At 38.6% G+C, this 21,064-nt stretch overlaps 1 long non-coding RNA gene across 4 annotated transcripts in view; it reads right to left on the reverse strand.

The window, feature by feature from the left end:
* Positions 1-20,773, reverse strand: part of LOC107829419 (uncharacterized) — a 51,091-nt gene extending 30,318 nt beyond the window's left edge. For 3 of the 4 annotated variants that reach the window (XR_012694109.1, XR_012694108.1, XR_012694107.1), the window contains exons 1-6: positions 20,589-20,773; positions 20,101-20,142; positions 19,917-20,005; positions 19,291-19,351; positions 3,968-6,666; positions 3,533-3,620 (exon numbers count right to left, since the gene is read on the reverse strand). This is a non-coding gene — a long non-coding RNA (uncharacterized LOC107829419). Of the gene's footprint in view, positions 1-3,532; positions 3,621-3,967; positions 6,667-19,290; positions 19,352-19,383; positions 20,006-20,100; positions 20,143-20,588 lie in introns of those variants that run through there. The other variant, XR_001657924.2, reaches the window with a different exon arrangement.
* Positions 20,774-21,064: the final 291 nt, after the last annotated feature.

The raw sequence follows: 21,064 nt of genomic DNA on the forward strand, positions 1-21,064 counted from the left end.
AAGATTGTTAAAGATGTTGAGAATTTTGAAAATAGACCGAAGTCTAACCTGGACGAAACTGAGATTATCAACCTGGGAGATGCAGAAAACGTCAAAGAAACACGAATCAGCGTTCACTTATCGCCGTCAGAAAAGAAGGAAAACACAGAATTTCTAAGAGAATATGAGGACATATTCGCCTGGTCGTATGATGACATGACTGGTCTGAGTACATCTATTGTGGCTCACAAACTGCCAACCGATCCAACATGTCCGCCGGTAAAGCAAAAGTTCAGAAAGTTCAAGCCTGATATGAGTTGGAAAATCAAAAAAAAGTCACTAAGCATGTCAAAGCTAAGGTTCTCAGGGTAGTAGAATACCCGACATGGTTAGCCAACATTGTACCGGTGCCAAAGAAGGATGGGAAGGTCAGAGTCTGTGTCAACTACCGGGATCTCAATCGGGCCAGTCCAAAAGACGACTTCCCTTTGCCAAACATACACATCCTGATCAACAATTGCGCCAAGAATGAGTTGCAATCATTTGTAGATTGTTTCACGGGTTATCATCAGATCTCTGGATGGATGAAGAAGATGCTGAGAAAACAGCTTTTATTACGCCATGGGGAATGTATTGTTACAAGATGATGTCGTTTGGGTTGAAGAATGCAGGGGCCACCTACATGAGGGCCATGACCACCATTTTCCACGATATGATACACAAAGAGATTGAGGTATATGTAGATGATGCCATCATCAAGTCCAAGAAAGCTACCGATCACATGGAAGATTTGAGGAAGTTCATCAATAGACTAAGAAGGTACAACCTAAAACTGAATCCCGCAAAGTGCGCATTTGGGGTTCCTGTTGGAAAATTACTTGGGTTTATTGGGAGTCGCCGAGGAATAGAACTAGATCCATCAAAGTCAAAGCCATTCAAGAACTACCACCGCCAAAGAACAAGAAGGATGTGATGAGTTTCTTGGGAAGGCTTAACTACATCGGTCGGTTCATAGCACAGTCTACAATTATCAGTGAGCCAATCTTTAAGATATTGAAGAAAGACACCGCTACCAAATGGACTGATGACTGCCAAAAAGCTTTCGACAGGATCAAGGAATACCTGTCAACACCACCAGTTTTAGTCCCGCCTGAGCCGGGTAGACCCTTATTACTCTACCTTGCAGTATTGGATGGAGCTTTCAGTTGCGTTCTAGGGTATCATGACAAAACGGGGAGGGGGAGGGAGGGAAGGAGCAGGCCATCTATTACCTCAGTAAGAAGTTCACCCCGTACGAGGCCCGGTATTCTCTATTAGAACGCACTTGTTGTGCTTTGACTTGGGTAGCTCAGAAGCTGAGGCATTACTTCTGTGCCTATACTACATATCTCAGATCAAGGATGGATCTTTTGAAGTACATCTTTCAGAAGCCCATGCCCACTAGCAAGCTAGCCAAGTGGCAAATCCTGTTGAGTGAGTTTGACATTGTTTACGTCACTCAGAAGGCAATCAAGAGACAGGCACTAGCAGATCACCTTGCTTAAAACCCCGTGGACGGAGAATATGAACCCCTAAAAATGTATTTTCTTGATGAAGAGGTATTGTTCATTGGAGAAGACATTGCAGAATCCTATGACAGTTGGAGAATGTTTTTCGATGGAGCAGCAAATTTCAAAGGAGTTGGCATAGGAGCAGTCCTTGTATCAGAAACCTGTCAGCATTATCCGGTGTCCACCAAGCTCAGGTTTCCCTGCACCAACAACATGGCCGAGTATGAAGCCTGCATCCGAGGGCTCAAAATGGCCGTTGACATGAACATTCAAGAGTTTCTAATGATCAGAGATTCAGACCTACTTATAAATCAGGTCTGGGAAGAATGGGCAACCAAGAACTCCAAGATACTTCCGTATCTGCATTATGTACATGAATTGAGAAAGAGGTTCGTAAAGACAGAATTCCAACATGTTCCCAGGGTTCAGAATGAGTTTGCCGATGCATTGGCTACCTTATCATCCATGATACAACATCCAGACAAGAACTTCATTGATCCCATTCCAATAAAGATCCATGATCAGCCTGCTTATTGTGCGCATGTTGAAGAAGAGGCAGACGAAAAACCTTGGTTTCATGATATCAAGGAATACTTGGCGAAAGGAGAATACTCAGAACTTGCAAATCCTACTCAGAAACCTTTTAGGATTAGTAGTCCTAAGTGCCTCCAGGACTGATAGGAATGGGACAAGTAATAGCATGCAATAAGTAATCGAGACTAACCCGCGCTTTAAATACCTTAACAGGGTGGGAAGGGTAGATATGGATATGATGACCGCGCGATAACGTCACGTGTAGCCCCTCATTGAGGAGTGATTACCGGACGTTGTGTCGGGTGATCCATATTTTTAGTAAACCTAGGACCGACCCCCCCTTTCCTTTACTCTTATTTCTTTAACATTTTCATTCTAGAATCCGCTTCCTCAAACTGCTCTTTAAACTTTGTCTATTTTCAAACTTTTATATGTGAAATCCCCTCCTATCTGAGCTTTATTTGTCTACATGTTAATTGTACCCCAAATTCACAATAATTGTCTGGCCGGGAACCACACTAGTGGATTCTGAGGGGTGCCTAATACCTAAGGGCTTGGAATAATTTCAAGCCCTTACCCTATCTCTGGTTTTTCAAAATCAAACTCTTTTGGTGTCCTAATGCACCCTAATCATTAGGTGGAGACTATTTAAATTCAAACCCGTTCCCAAAAGGAACGAGTTGTCCTTCCAAATGTCATAAACCCAATTTCGCTCTAGAAAAAGGGGGCGCGACAACACTCAAATCACTCAGCACTCGGCACTCAATCACTCGGCACTCGGTACATGCACTCACTGCTAGTATGTCAAACTCCGGATGGGCGGATCTTGCCCAAGCGCTAAAATAAGCCATCATGGTCTGTTGCGCCGTGCAGCCCGATCCCATCATGAATCAATAAAACCTATTGCAGCGTGCAGCTCGATCCCATCAATAATAATATATATAAAGCCAATATTGCCGGTTGCGGCATGCAGCCCAATCCACAATATCTCTCATAACACGACCCTCAGGCCCCAACTCAGTCATCAATCTCTCCAGTCTCTCGGGCTAACAAATCTCATGCCAATCAACCCAAACAATGATAACATGATGTGACAACAATTGATAACAAAGACTGAGATATGATATGCAAATGAATAGATATGACTGAGTACATAACTGTAATTTAAGCAAATAACTCAACAGCAGAAATGACCTCGGTGGGTCTCAACAGAATAAGCATGTAGCCTAAACATGATTTCTAACATGATTCACAGCTCATATAATCAATCAAGTAGGGATAACATGGAGGTAACAAGATATAACAGCAAAACAAGTCTGATCATAGTGTAATAGTCGACTAGAATCATGATTTCCTCAGTGCATGTCCGCACGCTCGTCACCTAGCATGTGTGTTACCTCAATACATCTCTTATAACACAGTTTCCATGGTTAAATACCCTCAAATTTAAGTTTAGATATGTTTCTTACCTCGAGCAAGCCAAATCCAATACCGAGCAAGCCAACCCATACTCTAGGAATGCCATCCCACGCATATCAACCTCCGAACGGCTCGAAACTAGCCAAAAGAAACTCAACTACATCAAATAATGCATAAAGAAACAATCCCAAATGATATTGGTGGTATCTCAAAAATAAAAAGCCCAAAGTTAACCAAAAAGTCAAAACAGAGCCTACACCTCGGAACCCGACAAAACTCACAAAATCCAATGACATATTCAATTATGAATCCAGCTATACTAGTTTCACTCAAAATCTGGCTCGGAATCGATATTCAAAACTCAAAAATTCACATTATGAAAGTTTAGTCAAAACCCTCGATTTCTCTTTCAAAATTATCAATCAAATGCCAAAAACGAAGATGAAATCACAAAATAAAATCAATACCGAATAGAAAATACATACCCCATTCCATGTGGTGAAAATCGCCTCCAAAATTTCCTAAATCCCAGCTTCATAGCTCCAAATATGATAAAATGCCCGAAACCTTCGAAATAGAGTACTTTAAGGTCTGCTCCAAGTATACTTTTCACGCACGCGGAAGGACCATCGCGTTTGCGATGCACAAAAATACTTTGCCACAAAAGACCCGACGCGTTCGCGGCATAGACCTTGCGAACGCGATCTGCACCAGATCCAAACCTTCGCGAATGTTGCTGATACTTCACGAATGTAAAGGCATTTCTTCTAGTCCCCAGCTTCTCAACTCACTCTATGCGAACCCGAGCTAAAGAAGGCGAACACGATGCTCAGGTCTCACAAAGGTACGCAAACGTGAGAACACAATCGCGAACATAATGAAGAAAAAAAGGTTAGATCCAATAATACACTATGCAATGAAAAGGGTCAGCTACACCAGAAATTAGCAGTGCCAAAGAACATGGAAATTATCTGAAACTTACTTGAGCCCCTCGGGATCCCGTCCAGACATGCAAACAAGTCCCAAAACATAACACGGACCTTCTCGAGGTCTCAAATCACACATAACAAGATCAAAAATCACGAATCGCACCTCAAATCGAACTTAATGAATGGTTGACTTTTAAACCTACAAAACTTGTGCCGAACAATATCAAACCAACTCAGAATGAACTCAAATTTTGCACACAAGTCCCAAATAATATAATAAAGTTGTTGAGATTCCAAATCATCAAAGTCAACTCTCAATAAAACTTATGAATATTCCAAACCTTCAAATTTCCATCTTTCGCCAAATAGTGCCAAAACCTTCTAGAAATATCCAAATGCAAGTCCGGGCAAACGCCCAAGTCCAAAATCACCATACGGACCTAACAGAACTATTAAAACTTTGATCCGAGTTCAAATACTAATAAGCCAAATTTGGTCAATTCTTCCAACTTAAAGCTTTCTAGTTGAGAATCACTTTTCCAAATCAATTCTGAATCACCTGAAAACCAAAATTGATGATTCACGCAAGTCATAAACATCATACGAAGCTACTCAAGACTTTAAATAGCTGAATAGAATGCAAATGCTCAAAACGACCAGTGGGGCCGTTACATTCTCCTCCCACTTTAATGTACGTTCGTCCTCGAACGCGCCTAGAGTCGTTCCAAATCCATCAAATCGCCGTGTAACTTTACCACGCACATATCCGAGGGTGATCCCACGTTACTCCAATCCATGTAAGCCTGAAAACACAACATAATTGAAGATCATTACTTTAACCTTAGTTCATAAGCCTTAGAACCCAATTTCCAACATCCAAAATTCCTTACAAGACCTGAACTCGCATTTACACACTGTATAAGTCTCAACAAGCAGTATCAAGCCATAATAATCACCCAAGATATAATCACATGATATACCACACAACTCGCATACTCGTAGCAATAATTGCTGATCACAGTAGCTGTTCAAAACAAACCCGACACTGGTAGTAAACCTTATATCAAATAAAAACTCATTCAAAACCTTTGTACACTGCTGAGGATGAAAGAAACACGCATAAACTCATAACCACTTATTAGATCAACAAGTCATGGAGCTCTCTCTCTTGTCCGACAAGAACCAAAGCCAAATCCCAAGCTGACTTCCGATATTATTCTTTCAAACATACTGTAATCAATTCCGATAGTATCCATTTTGGGTCCAATGACCATATATCATCAAACACAACTATTCTATTGACATGCCACACCAATACAACCTAAAGCAACAACTGTACAATCTGTGCACCAATAAGTAACAATTCAAAAGTATTCAAACATGGAAAATGACTCAAATGAGAGAACCATCCCGCAAGCTCAACAAGTGCCACCACAAACGCAATGCTACGAACCCATCACACATAGTAGAACCAAAACACATGAATCTATCTAAAATGATCATATCTCAACATAACTCTGTTGCAACACGTGACCCCATCCAAACAATGGTCCTATGAAATACCTCAAGCCACAATGCTCAAAATCGACAATCAGACGCAATTCCACATCAAGTACACGAAGTGCATGACCATAACCATGGAGGAGTGAATAACATTATATACCACGGCCCGAAAAGACCATAGCCAAGGCACAATCAACCATTCAACTCCCCAATAACTATCTCACTCAAAATTCGCTACAAGGCCCAAATAAAACCGCATCTTATAAGCATATACCCAATAAATCACAAGCCCTCGTAGCATAGAAGAGTAATATATAGAACATATCCGAACACGAGCAAGATCAACTCTAACTGAATGACACACCTTTCAGTAATAACAGTGCTGAGTCAACAAATCCGACTCGGTGTAGAATACACATCCTCATTGGGCCTACCAATGGGCCGCCAAATCAACTCCAGTCATCCCCAAATGGACAAATGGCCCTCCAAAAGTCCACAATGACCTAACCATAACACATACTACCTTCTAGTTAACTTTGGGCACGTCTTCACAATCCACAAACACGTCCCAGTCTCCAAATCCATAGATAACATGAATTACCATAGCCGGTCCCAACTCCACCACACCATATGAAAACACGAGAACTGCATTATCGACCCTTGGTCACAAGCAAATTACATACTCGATTAGTTGGAAACCTTCCTTGATCCCATCCAGGAGAAAATCATAACATGTCACATATCCCTCATACCTGTAAATAAATCCATCTCAAGTTATGGCAAAAATCACCAAGAACACTTCGAAACCCATTTACACATAACCAAGCCATTAGAAACTCTCTCAGAAGGTGCTGATAACTATTACCCATCAGCACCTTCTGAGTAAGAATGCTCTGGCGTGCATGATAACTAACCTGTGCACGCCATGGGTAAGAGTGCTCAGATTCTTACTCAGAAGGTGCTGATGATGCAAGCAGTAACTTTGCAATGAGGTATTCAGGCTAGGAAGAGAGGAAACAACGCAAAAACAACATCAATTGAAAAACAAAGCATAACCGAAGAAGAGATTAGCCAAATCGAGGAGGTAATCATAGAAGAAAAGGAAATTCCTAAATCCCCCTTGTTAATAGAATGGGATCGAATTGTGCAATCCCCGATGAGTAGCCGCAAACTCACATGGGCGGAAGAGGTGATGCAGCAGAAAGCCAAGTGAAATGACCATCAATTTGGGATAATTTTGATGTTACAAAAAATTTCAAACGCAGGTTTCAAGTTGGAGTATGTTCAACCGGAAGTACATGGACAAACAAAAGTTTGCGCAATTGATGTTGAGAATATCAGTTCAGAAATAGATTACTTGAGTACTGTCGTTGTATGTTACGTACTTGGTGCCCGCCCCCATTCTCTATTTTGAATGGATTCATCCAGCGACTGTGGGAAAAATATGGTATAAACAAAATTTCAATGTTGAGGAATGGCATAATTTTGGTGAGGTTCAACTCAGAAGCAGGGGAAAATGATGTCCTTGAAGGAGGAATTTATCACTTTGACAACAAGTCGTTCATTGTTAAAGCATGGAGTGCCGCCATGGAATTCACAAAAGAGGAATTACAAACGCTACCAATTTGGATTAAGCTTCCTAGGCTTGATTTCAAATGTTGAAATCCAAAAGGGCTCAGTAAGATAGGAAGCTTAATTCGAAAACCATTAATGGTGGATCGTAACACTAAGAAGAAGAAGGGTTTAAATTTTTCTAGGCTACTGGTTGAAGTGGAACTAGATTCCAATCTACTGGGCACATTATTTTTTAGAAATGAGAAAAGGGATAGTGATTAAACAAAAAATACAGTATGACTAGAAGCCAACCCTATGCAAATTTTGTCAAATATATAGACATTCAGAGGATGAATGTAAGAAGAAGAAAGCTCCCAAACCAAAGGTGCCCAAAGAGCAAGGGGAACACCCTGATCAAGCTAATTATAGGAACAAGGGAGTCGAGCAAAAAGAAGGTACAAAGGCAGTAAAGGGGAAAAAATAGGTGGAAGTTAATGTACAAGAAAGGGCGGGCACATAGAGAACAAATAAACAGGTTGACAAAGGCAATACACCAACAGCTGGTTGGGTTACCCCTGTGAATAGGCATGCAGCAAGACAAAATCCATAATTGACAAAGTAAAATTAGATAGTGGTAGCACAAAATTCGTTTCAGGCACTTGGTAAAAAGGAACAACGAAGGAAACAGTTGGTGAGTCAAGCTATAAATGAGGGAGGACATGACTTTCCTCCCTTAGCTAATGGTTAGCATCCTAGCATGGAATGTTAGTGGCCTCAATGCCCCTAACAAACAAAAGGAGGTTAGACTCCATTGTAATGAACAAAATATTGGTCTAATAAGATTGTTGGAAACTAAAGTTAAGGTATGAAGACTTGATAATGTGATTAACAATATGTTAGGGGGTTGGCAGTACATCTAATTTGGAGCAGCATTAGAATTGAAAAATTTGTATTGTGTGGAGGCAAGATATTTATCATGTTATAGATGTACCTAAGTTAGCCCAAGCTATAACATGTCAGGTGACTAGTATAGCTGAACATGTGGAGTTTTATATAACTTTTGTGTATGCTTATAATCACAGAAGTGAAAGAAGAGAATTATGGGAATACTTAATTAGAGGTATGGTGGTATGCACTGGTGCTTGGATAGTATCAGGTGAATTTAGTTTAGTCCTTGATTTAAAGGATAGATTAGGAGGCAATCTAGTTACAGTGGCTGAGGTGGTGGAGTTTAAGGAATGCGTGGAAGATTGTGAGATCATGAAACTTCCACATCATGGGAACAGGTACACCTGGAATGACAAGCAAGGTACAATGTCTCCACTGAGTGACCATTTTCCAGTGAAAATAGCAGCACTAAGTGACTCCTCAAGAACAAAGAAAGCCTTTTAGTTTTGTAATATTTGGGTCAGTCATCCTCAATTTTTGGAAAGGGTGGAAAATGTGTGGGATACAGAGATTCTGGGGGTATAAGATGTTTCAAGTTATCAAGAAATTAAAACTTTTGAAGGGGAACTTAAAGAAGCTAAATGGTCAGCAGTTCAGCAGATTCATAACTGATGCTGAAAAGAATAAAATAGCTTGTTAAAAATTCAAAGCGCATTGCAAGAGGATCCTATGAACATGCAGCTGCAACAAGCAGAACAAGCAAAATATCAGGAATACAGAAGAACCTCTTACTTGGCTGAAATATTTCTGAAGCAAAGAAGCAAGGCTAGATGGATACGACTTGGGGATGATAACACTAAGTACTTCTTCTCTGTCATTAAACACAGGAAATTGTAGCATGCCATAGTACAACTACAAGATAAGAACGCTATCACTCAGAATGATCCAATAGCTATTGCAAATAAATTTGCTTAGCATTATGAAGAACTAATGGGCAAAAGGAGGAATCAAGATGTAAGGCTAATGTAGGTGTATTAAAAATGGGTACATACTAATAGTGGAGTAGCAGGTATAGCTATTACAAAAGTATAATGCAAATGATGTTAACAGGGCTATGTCTGAGATAGATAGCAATAAAAGACCAGGTCCAGATGGATATGGAAGTGGCTTTTATAAGGCTGCATGGAATGTAATTGGTCAGGACATCTCAACAGCAATTTTGGAGTTCTTTGACAATGGGCAGTTGTTGACACAAATTAACTCCACCATGATAGCACTCAACCTTAAGGTGAAAGTTACTACTATTAATTCAAACCAATATAGGCCTATTTCACGTGCAATGTTATATACAAATGCATCTCAAAGATGACCTGTCAGAGATTAAAGAAAGTTTTTGGGCACATAGTAGTTGAAAACCAAGCAATGTTTGTTGAGAGGAGATCTTTGGTACATAATGTCCTAATATGCCATGATTTACTTAGGAATTATAATAGAAAAACTTCTCCTAAATGTCTAATGAAAATTGATCTATGGAAAGCATATGACATGGTTAGCTGGGAGTTTGTAGAAGAAGATCTGAAAGGGTTTGGTTTCCAGATAAATATTTCTTCTTAGTAATGGCTTGTATTTTATCCACAAAATTCTCTGTAATGTTCAACGGTGAGGGGCATGGATATTTTGAAGGCAAGAGGGAATTAGACAAGGTGACCCAATGTCACCCATGCTATTTGTGATTGTTATAGAGTACCTGTCCAGAACTCTTAAAAAATGAGTCATTTACCTGATTTTATGTTTCTTCCCATGTGTAAAACACTCAGTCTTACTCACTTGATATTTGCTAATGATTGTACGATCTTTTCTAAATGTGATCATACATCAGTAACACGAGTTATGGAGGCACTACAACACTTCGATCATGCTACTAGGCTAAAGGCTAACTTAGACAAGTCGAGTATGTTTCTTGCTGGAGTGATGAACAAACAAAGCAGGTGCCACTAGCTCAAACACGTCTCACATTAGGTACATTTCCCATAAGATATTTGGGATTGCCATTGTCAAAGAAATGGAGTAGAATGGAATGTCACCAACTGGTGGAAAAACTCACAAATAGGATAAACGTTAGTTACTCTAGGCAGTTATCATATGCTGCGGGTTGCAAGTCATAAGTGTTGTTCTGTTTTCTATTTTTAATTTCTGGGGTACAATGTTTATTCTTCCCCAGTGTATTTTGAAAGAGGTGGATCAAAAATGCAGAAGCTATCTATGGGGTTCCTCAACTGAGAAACGAAAGGTGGCACTAGTAGCATAGGAGAAAGTTTGCATACCTAGGAAATTTGGTGGACTCAATATTAAAAGCAACAGGTGTTGGATTGTGGCTTCTATTGGGAAATTAGTATGGTAGTTAGCTCTAAATATAGATGTGTTGTAGGTAAAGTGGGTCAATGGCCTCTATATGAGAAATCAAAACGATATTTGGAATCATTCTCCTTCTCAAGATTCTAGCTAGTACTGGAAGAAGATTACTGCTATAAAACAGGACATGTCAACTTGGGATTAATTGACACCTAATGGGAACTACTCTATTAGCAATAGCTACATTTCTTTGCAAGGGACTTTGAGCAAAATGAAGGCGGCAAATTTAATTTAGTGCAGAGTTATACAACCTAAACATAGAGTTATCTTATGGTTAGTAGTACAAAGCAAATTATTACCCAAAGATAGAACGGTAAAGATGAATATTCATGTAGATGATGGTGAAGATGAATATTCATGTAGTTGATACCACATATTGCCTATGTGATGAGAATGTCACTGAATCACACCTGCACTTGTTCTCAGAGTGTGGATGGTACAAAGAGATAAGAGAGACTTGCAGCATGGACTAGAATCAATGGACAACAACAAGGAGTGAAGCATAGGCTAGAATGGTTGAAGCGGATGAGATGGGGTCTGTTCAAGAATGAAGTCATTGTTGTTGTTTGGAGTGCTACAATATATCACATCCGGAGGGCTAGGAATTGGAAGTTATTTAGAGATTAATTTGTAAATAGCTGTTATATAGTAGCACAGATAAAAAAAAGAGGTCGTAGATAGAATTATATTTTTGAAAGAGACTAGGAAACCCCAAAACATAAGAGGCAATTTTTCAAACAACCTTTCATCTCCAAAACGTTGGTAAGTGATTTCTAACTCATTTTCTTCACTCATTAACATCTTTTAACATGATTTCAACTTCAAATCAAAGATTTTCATGGGGGAAATTGGGTGTTTTGGGTAGAACCTAGGTTTTCTAAAATTGGGGATTTGGACCTCAATTTGAGGTCCGATTTCAAAACAAATTATATATTTGGATTTGTGGGGGAATGGGTAATCCGTTTTGGTCCGAACCTCGGGTTTTAACCACGTAGGCCCGGGGGGGTGATTTCGTGATTTCTGACTTTAGGGTAAAACTTTAGAAAACTCATTTTCATGCATTGGGGTTGATTCATTTAGCTCGTATTGATGTAATTAAGTAACTTATGACTAGATTTGAGCGGATAGGTGGTGGAATCAAAGATTAAAGCTATAGTTGAGACTTGAGTGGTGATCAAGGCGTCGAGGTAAGTGTTTGGTCTAACCCTAGCTTGAGGGATTAGGAGTTGAGTCATACTTGCTACTTGCTTCTTGTTGAGTACGACGTATAGGCATGGTGACGAGTATCTATACGTTGGTGTCAAGCATGACCGTGAGTCTTAAATTATAAGTTGTTGTGTTCTTAAATGACACTTGGGTGCTTTACTTAATGATCTTCTATGATTGAGCATTTTCAATAATTGAACTGAGTACAAGTTGAGTTGAGGTTGGTTATAGCTAATTCTCTCTTGCCAGGATGACTAATTCAATATTGTTGTTCCCTTGCAGAGAAAATTATAACATTGTTGTCTTCCCTTGCCGGGAAGTTATTATATTATTTATGTTCCCTTGCCGGGATTTCTTGTGATTATGTGATGAAATGTAAAAGGGAGCGGGTGGTACGCCTACCACGAGATATAATGAAATGGGAGCGGGTGGTACGCCTACCACGAGATATAATGAAATAGGAGCGGGCGGTACGCCTACCGCGAGATATAATGAAATGGGAGCCGGTGGTACGCCTACCACAAGATATAATGAAATGGGAGCGGGTGGTACGCCTACCACGAGATATAATGAAATGGGAGCAGGTGGCACGCCTACCACAAGATATAATGAAATGGGAGCGGGTGGTACGCCTACCACAGGATATACTGAAATGGGAGCAGGTGGTACGCCTACCACAAGATATGAGAAATGGGATCGGGTTGCACACCTGCAACAAGATGAAACTGAAAGTGAAAGTTGCCTTATTTCTCTTTATCCGTCTTAGAAGTTAAATTGTAGTTTCTTTACTATTCTTTGTTATTCTATTTTACCTGCTACCCCCGGAGCATGTTTCCCCTTTCCCAGCTTTGATTGCTTATTGTCTGTTTACTTTCCCGTCATATAGTATATAACTGCACAGGTTTATTTGGAGTCTGGTCCTAGCCTCGTCACTACCTCTCTGGGGTTAGGCCAGACACTTACCAACACATGGGGTCGGTTGTGCTGATACTACACTCTGTGCTCTTTTGCACAGATCCAGGTCTTGGACAGTAGCAGTAGCGCGGGAGCCAGCTTTCAGTCTAGTGAGACACCGAGGTAGCCTTGTAAGCGTCCGCAGGCCCGGCGTCTCCTCTCTCTTTATTTTAGTCTGTTATCTCATGTATTCGAGACAAACAGTTTATATTTTTCTTTCAAACGGTTGTATTTAGTACTCTTAGAAGTTCGTGAGTAATGTGACACCAGTTCTTGGGTAGAGGCATATGTTGATTTCCGTATTATTGTTCCGTTTCTTTAATTTAAGTCTTCCGTACATTTACTAAATTCCGCTGTTTTCATGCTATCACTGATAATCGTTAAAAGAAGTGATTTGTTAATGAAGTAAGCTGTTAAGGATTGGCTTGCCTAGCTCATATTAGTAAGCGTCATCACGACTCCCGAGGGTGGGAAATCCAGGTCGTGACAAATTTCTTTTCTATACCTCCTAGATCTGTACAAATATAGGACAATTTGAGTTTGTTTCTTGTGTGTTTTACAATATCCTTGAGATTCTCTACCAGAATCGTTTGATTTCAAGTGAATTCTTCACTTTTTCTAAAATTAGGATTTTCAGAATTTCTTTTAAAACTTTGTTTGATGATTCTTTGTGTTTAAACTTCTGATTCTCACACGTTTTTGACTAATTTTATAAACTTGTTGCAACCCTAGCCCGTTTGTACTGAAAACCCTAATGTTAGGGTTTTTTCGTTTGGTTTCTGATATGGGTACTTCTGACTGTGTTCTTGCCTTAGTTTCTTGTGACTTCTCATGATTTACTTTTCCTAGTATGCTTCTATTGAATCTTCTTTGTTCAAACTTCCAGTGATATTATGAATTTGTGTTTGTATTATCCATTCATGCAAAACTTGCATGCTTCTCTTTGCATCAGTGTCGTTTAACCATGGGTTTTGTCGAGGCTGTGTGAAACTCTGACTGTTCATGCCTTACCTCATTTTGTATGCTAAGCATGCTGCTTCTTTCACGATTTTTTGAACCCTTGATTACTCTGAATCCCTTATTTTCTGGTTTAATTTGACTACTTTCCTTTAAACGTTTGATTCTTGCTTCTTTACTCAATTTGATTGATTTGCTTGCCTTAATTAAACTTCCCTTACCTTGTCCGCATTATGAATTGATTCTTACTGATTATTTCCCTAATTAGAACTTTATGTACCTAGCCCTTAATTACCTATTCTATACCTAAGGCTTTACTTTATTCTTTTCCTTAAATGCCTGGCATGTTTACCGTTGATTGAATTGTCCCTTGATTAAGGGAAGATCTTGCTTATTTATGGGTAACTTCCTTGATTTACTACTCAATTGATCTCTTGCCTTGTTTTGTTAAGTTTTCGACTCCTATATAAATCTCCTCTTCCTTTAAGTTAACAACCATAACAAGGCACCCTAGTTCATCTATACTATTATACTCCTAAAACCCTCTATTCTCTTCTGTTCCTTACAATTCCTACTAGTTCAGCCGGCTGTAACCCAAGGTTGACTACTGGCATTATCTTTACTCTGTATTCTGCATACTCTCCTGACTGGTATGTTCTGATTAAATTCACATTCCAAGTTATGTGTTTACTTTGTTACTGCACTTTATCAATCTTGATTTCCAGTTTTATGAGTTATTCTACTTAGATGCAATCAGTATGCCTAGATTACTGTATCACAAAGCATGTTTCAAGCTTATGATTTCATACTATTTAGCATGACCAAACCCTGCTTGTTCTAATACCTTGAATGTTTTTCATGAAATGTTTGTCTGGTACAGTTTGTTCTAATGTAATTCTGCTTGTGTCTTAAACCTATGTGTTCCCAACTTAACTTTGTAACTACCATCTCTATACTTGATTGACATCACTAAGGTGTATGCTAGGTGTTCCCCTACCTCTATCCCTTGTGTGAGATTTGTTCTGAAGCTGTATGTTCTCTAACCTGATTTCTGACTGTTTAAATGTCTTCTTAAACTATTCCTACTCTTAAAACTCTATTATGTCTTTCCTAAAAGTTCTTTCTATTACTAAGACCTTCTTTCTCTGTCTACTAAACTTTTTCTGTGTCAAGCACTCTCCATTACTCCTAGAATATTTAGATCATGCCCCTCTAGCATGTGTACTCCCTTGAGATCCATGAGATTTCTCTGAACTCTAGCATGTCAGAGCTGGCCCTTCCATACTACACTTAAATCAGTTATTTTTGAAAAAGGGTCTAGGTGTGAGCACTGCCCGGGATCCTTGAGGTCCTTAGGGAACTTTGACACACCTGGACAAGATATTGTCTATGGTACTGTGGCACTTGAGGCTATTGGAGGCTTGAGAAGTCATTTGGGCCTACTTCAGGCTCCCTATAATTAACTTCTTCTTTTTTCTTCTTTATTTGTTTATGTAATTTGTTCAGCTGGTCTGTAATAATTATTTGTAAACAACATTGGAGGTGATTAGTGAAAAGGGGTGGGTAGTTACATATCTGTGGGGTAATTCAGGAAGATACCATGTTTATAGAATTATATATTAATATACTTGCTATGTTTGCTTTACCACACTAGAAACCATGCCTATAGGGTTTAAAAGGTTCCCATATTAGAAATTATGTCTATAGGGTTTAAATGGATTCAATAATAGAAACCATGTCTATAGGTTAAAAATCAACTTCATAATTAGATACCATGGCTATATAGAGTGTAAATTGATTGAGTTCAATTCCTGCTACTGCATGTGTTTACATTTGTCTCACTAAAATCATGCCTATAAGTTCCAACATCAACTCTTAACAATTAGATATCATGCTTATAGGAATTAAAATCAGAAATTCTGCCTATAGAATTAAAATCAATTTAGTTACACAAGTCAGTCTAATTCATGTTAGTTCACTTTGAAATTGGCTTAAGCAACTATCAACTTCATTAATTGAGTTTTTTAAAACAATGCCTTAACTCATTACTGCTAGAAAGCATGCCTATAGGATCTCAAATGTCCGTTTAACATTGTTCATTGATTTACTGCACCCACATAGATACCTTGCTCTTAGGACATCACTGTTCTGCGTTTAGGCAAGCCTATAAGGTGATTTTAAATTCTGCAACTCTGAAACTGTGTTTTGCTACTTAAGCTATCCAGATTTAACAGGTTTAAACCACTAGGCAAGTTAAATAGGATTTTGATACTTTGTCCTAATTCAAGGTTGTATAACCCCTGCTCACCTAGATATCTTCTTCTAGGATTTTCTCTTAAGCATTGAAATGTTGTTTGAAGACGTACACTTACTTGCTAAGTTTGAGGAGGTAACTGTCAGCCTATAACTTATTCTTTTTTATATGAAGTCCTAACTGTTCTTGATTGACGCCTAGATTTTATCCTTTAAAACCTTAGGAAAGTCTAGAACTGTCCAAAGAATAGAGGTCCTAAAATACCTCCAAGGCCACAAGGAAGGGATGGGTAGTGCACGCGTAGGACATTGTCAAGGTTACTAGAACACTTTAGGCTATGACCAACGGGAGGGAATTGGGTAGAAAAGATATGATGACTATGCGCTAATGTCACGTGTAGCCCCTCATTGAGGAGTGTTTACCGGGCATTGTGTGGGGTGATCCTGTAGGCTAACCAACCTAGGACTCCTTTTCCAATTCCCAATGTTTAAACTTTACTCTTTTGTATGCAACTCGTTGAAATTCCTTATCTTATTGTTATTTGTGTCAAACAATGTCCAACATGCTTTTATTTACAAACTATGTGTTTCAACTTCTTGTTTGTTAAAGGACTAATTCATAAGTATAAATTCGGCCGAGACCCACTGTTGTGGATCAAGAGAGGTGCCTAACACCTTCCCCTCTAGGTTATTTCGAGCCCTTACCCTAAATCTCTGGTAATGCAAACCAATCCAAGAGTTAATCGCTCTGGGTGCCCTAACGCACCATAATCCGTTAGGTGGCGACTCTTCAAATACTCAAATCCCAAAAGAAAATGAGTTTTTTACCCCCATGAATGTCGGAACTCGGACTTTCTCTGCGGAGGAACAAACGGGGCGCGACAGGCGTAAGGAGCATGTGATGTATAGTGATTTTCTCCTGGATGAAATCAAATGGAAGGTCCTTGGATAATTGAGTATGTAGTTGCTTATACCCGGAGTGGATTATGAAGTTCTCGTATTTTTCATATGATGGCATGGTATATATGGTGTATTGTGTGGGATGGAGATTTGCATGAGCAAGGTCACAACTCAGTTTTGAAGAGAAGATCATAAAATTCTTAGGCAACATGGACGGTTTTAGATGATTAGGTAATTGATATTACTATTTGGTATGGTTTGATGATAGTGCACATTTCAGAAGAGGCGATGTGCTTTGATTTATGGATACTTCATTGGTATTAAGACATCCTCCTAGTTGATCGACTGCTGATATTTAGATTTTGCTATGTGGCACGGAAGAATTCTAGAAGTATTCCTCGCAGGATGATCCTATATGAGAGATGTGTTAGATATTCGGGCGGTGGAGTTGGGATCAGATATGGTGATTCATGTGCTCTATGGATTTGGAGACTGGGAGTTCTCATAAATAGGTTATTTCGTGGTTGTGGACTGTGAAGATGTGGGCAAAGCTAGTCAGATGATAGTATGTGTTATGATTCAGTCATTGTGAACTTTCGAAGGGTTATTCATCTATTTGTGGGTGACTAGAGCTGATTTGGGGGTCCATTAGTAGGCCCAATTTGGATGTGTATTCTATACAGAGCCAGATTGGTTGGCTCCATATTGCTATTGTTGAGGGATGTGCCATTCGGTTAGAGTTGATTTTATTCGTATCGGATATATTCTATGTGCTACTCTTCCATGTTGTGAGGGGTTGTGATTCGTTGGTTATATGCACACACGGTATGGTTCCATTTGGGCTTTATAGCGAAATTTGAGCGAGATGAGTATTTGGTTGTTGCATGATTGATTGGACATTGGTTATGTTCTTTCAGTCTTGTGTGGCATTTGCGTCATTTGCTTCTCCGTGGTTATAGTAATTCACTTTGGGAACTTGATGTCGAATCACGCATGTTGTTGATTTTGATCAAGGTGGCTTGAGGCATATGCCATGGACCAGTGGTTGGATGAGATGAGGTCATTGGACCTAGAATGAATACTATCGAAATTGATTACAACATGTTGGAAGGATAATATCGAAAGTCGGCTTAGAAAATTTGCTATAGTTCTTGTCGAAGGAGGCAGAGATTCCATATCAGGTTGATCTGATGAATGGCTATGAGTTTCTGCGTGTTTCTTTTATCATTGGCAGTATATGAAGGTGTTAGACCGAGGTTTTGTTTGATAAAAGGTTTATTACCGGCATGGAGTTGTTTTGAGCAGAACTATGATTGAAAATTATCTCTATGCGTATTTGAGTTTTGCTGTATATCATGTGATTACATCTTGGGTTATGGATAAGGCTTGATACAACTTGTTCAGACTCAAACAGTGTGTAGATGCGAGATTCTAATCTTATAGTAAATTCCGGATATTGGAAATTGAATTCTAAGGCTTATGGGCTAGGTTGAATTAAGAAATTTCAGTTATGTTATGTTATCAGACCTATATGGGATAGGGTGACATAGGATCACCCCCAGGTATGTGCATGGTAAGGTTACACTATGGTTTGATGGCTTTGAGAACAACTCTGGGCACGTTCGAGGACGAACGTATGTTTAAGTGAAGGAGGATGTAACGACCCGGCCGGTCGTTTTGAGCATTTGCACTTCGCTCGCTAGTTCTCGAGGAGAGCTTGTGAATGTCTTTTGATCTTGCATCAACTTTCCTAACTCCTGCTTCTATTTTTTTAGGTTTTGGATCATGTGCAAGATTGTGAACTGAGTGGAGTTTATACTTTCCTAACTCCTGTCTCTTGTGCAGTTTATACTCTTCTCCATTTTCTATCTTTACCATTTAACCTCCAATTTTACCTTATACAATTTGATGCACCAAATCATAGTGGAATGTCATTTAGCATTAAAAAGAATATGCGGCTATATCACCGAATGCAACGAAAAGATCATGCAGCTCTAACTGGCTTTCACCTGGCAGAAGGGTGCTAATTCTCAATGCTACTCATCGAACTAAAGCTAACCAGAAATCTATAATGTACTCCTCCCTCCATATTCTGTTTATCCTTCCTTCACATCATTTTTAGTTTCATTCTGTTTACTTAAAAATTCCTCAATCCTTTATTGAATTCTCAATTTTACTTAGATAATTCAGACAGAATAAGAAAGAGGAAAGGAAATAAGACGAAGAAAGAAAAGTCATGCATTGACGCTCACCTACAACTGCAATGTCTTTCCAGTTCACTCATTAAAGTGTCAAAGTGGCGAATGAAGCTCACTGAAATTCATCAGAGAAGAAGGTAGAATAAAGTCATGTACCATTAAAAATTACATAAATAATGAAAATATATGGATGTAAAAGCTTAAATATGGAACATAGAGAAGAGTTACTTGGATTATAGAGAAAGGTCGGGCAATTCCAAGATAGGAAAATAAATTCCACCTAATTGTCAAGTTCTCACTTCCGTAATAGGTAAATAGTAACACTTAGTCACAAGGAAACAACTCAGTATCTAATGAGAATCAGTAACCAACCAAACAAAAAATGCTTAAAAGAAATCCTTAGAGAAAACTGCTTAAAAGAAAATATTATAAAAAATGCTTAAAAGAACTAATTCTAGGGCAATCTTGAAATGTCGATTCGTGAAACCATAGCACACTTCTTCCACATAATCACACATTCATGTGCGCAACCAAGGAAATTACGCAATAAATTAATTATTGTAACAGAAAAATACAACCGAAAAGGTATCTTAGCTATAATGCAACCCTTTGAGAAGTTTTTAAACACGATCAAAAGTGTAATTATTGTTGAGCTAGATAATTCAATCATCATTACATACCGAATAGAAAAATGGATCAAAAAAAGAACTCCATGCCAGTTTGGATTGTATCTGATTTTCCCTGTTTATTTAGACAAACAGTAGTAATACTGCAATAAACATATAGGAAAATTAAATGCATTTCAAATAAATATAATGCACATTATTGCTCAGTATTCCTATCCAATAGGAATAAGTAATATACCTTTGGTGCTGCCAGATGATAGATCTCTGCCTTATAGATTACCTACAAGTAAAAAGAAATGAAATTAAAAAATTACAATAGTTGAGGCATATCGTCAAACATCTTTGCTGCATCTAAGTTCTTCCCTTTTCAGTACGATTTTTTCTTTCTGATGGTAAATTCACTGTACTTTTATAGAAGCATTTAAACAATCAACCACATGCATGTACAAAATCCACTAAGAGAACATAAAGAAAGAGCAATGTCCATATATGAAAGAACCAAATAATAAAAATTATATACGACTAACTGACAACAAAATAAAGCAAAAATACAAGGAGAATTTCAGAGGCAGAATGATAATTGTAGATCAATATTATCTAAAAAGGATAGAATCGCAGGTTTAGATGTCCGTCGAGATATAACAGATAAAACTAAGCAAAATTTACAAATGCCACTAAAAACAGGAATCAAAATGTAAATGCATAAGACTGTAACATCGTGGTTACCTCATGTTTGTACTCCTAAATCCTAATGCACAATCTATCGTCTTAGTGACATTTCTCTATTATTATTTGGAATTAGGCCTCCATAGCCTGTGCCTAAGTGACCCTTTATTTATTAGTTAGTAACAGAGAAGTGTAAGTAAGAGAGGAAGGGAGAGAAGCGAGAGAATGAGGAGATGGAATTAGGTATTAACCATTTAGTTCAGTGGGAGAGGTAAGGGTTACACGTGTTTGTAGAAGCAGTACACGTCTTGGAGTGAGAGAGGTAAAGGTATACATGTCTATATAGAAACCACATGTATATATAGAAACCAATCCAAGAATACAACTTTTAAGGCTTCTTGTACAATAACATCTAGCACATGTTCGTCCCATCAACTCTCATTTCTAAAATATAGTAATAAAGAAAAGGAATTCAATATATACAATATTGATAGCATCACTTCGATCAAAATACGAACAATGTCTACCAGAATTCT

The sequence above is a fragment of the Nicotiana tabacum genome, chromosome 8 (genome assembly GCF_000715075.1).
Source record: "Nicotiana tabacum cultivar K326 chromosome 8, ASM71507v2, whole genome shotgun sequence".
NCBI classification, from domain to species: domain Eukaryota; kingdom Viridiplantae; phylum Streptophyta; class Magnoliopsida; order Solanales; family Solanaceae; genus Nicotiana; species Nicotiana tabacum.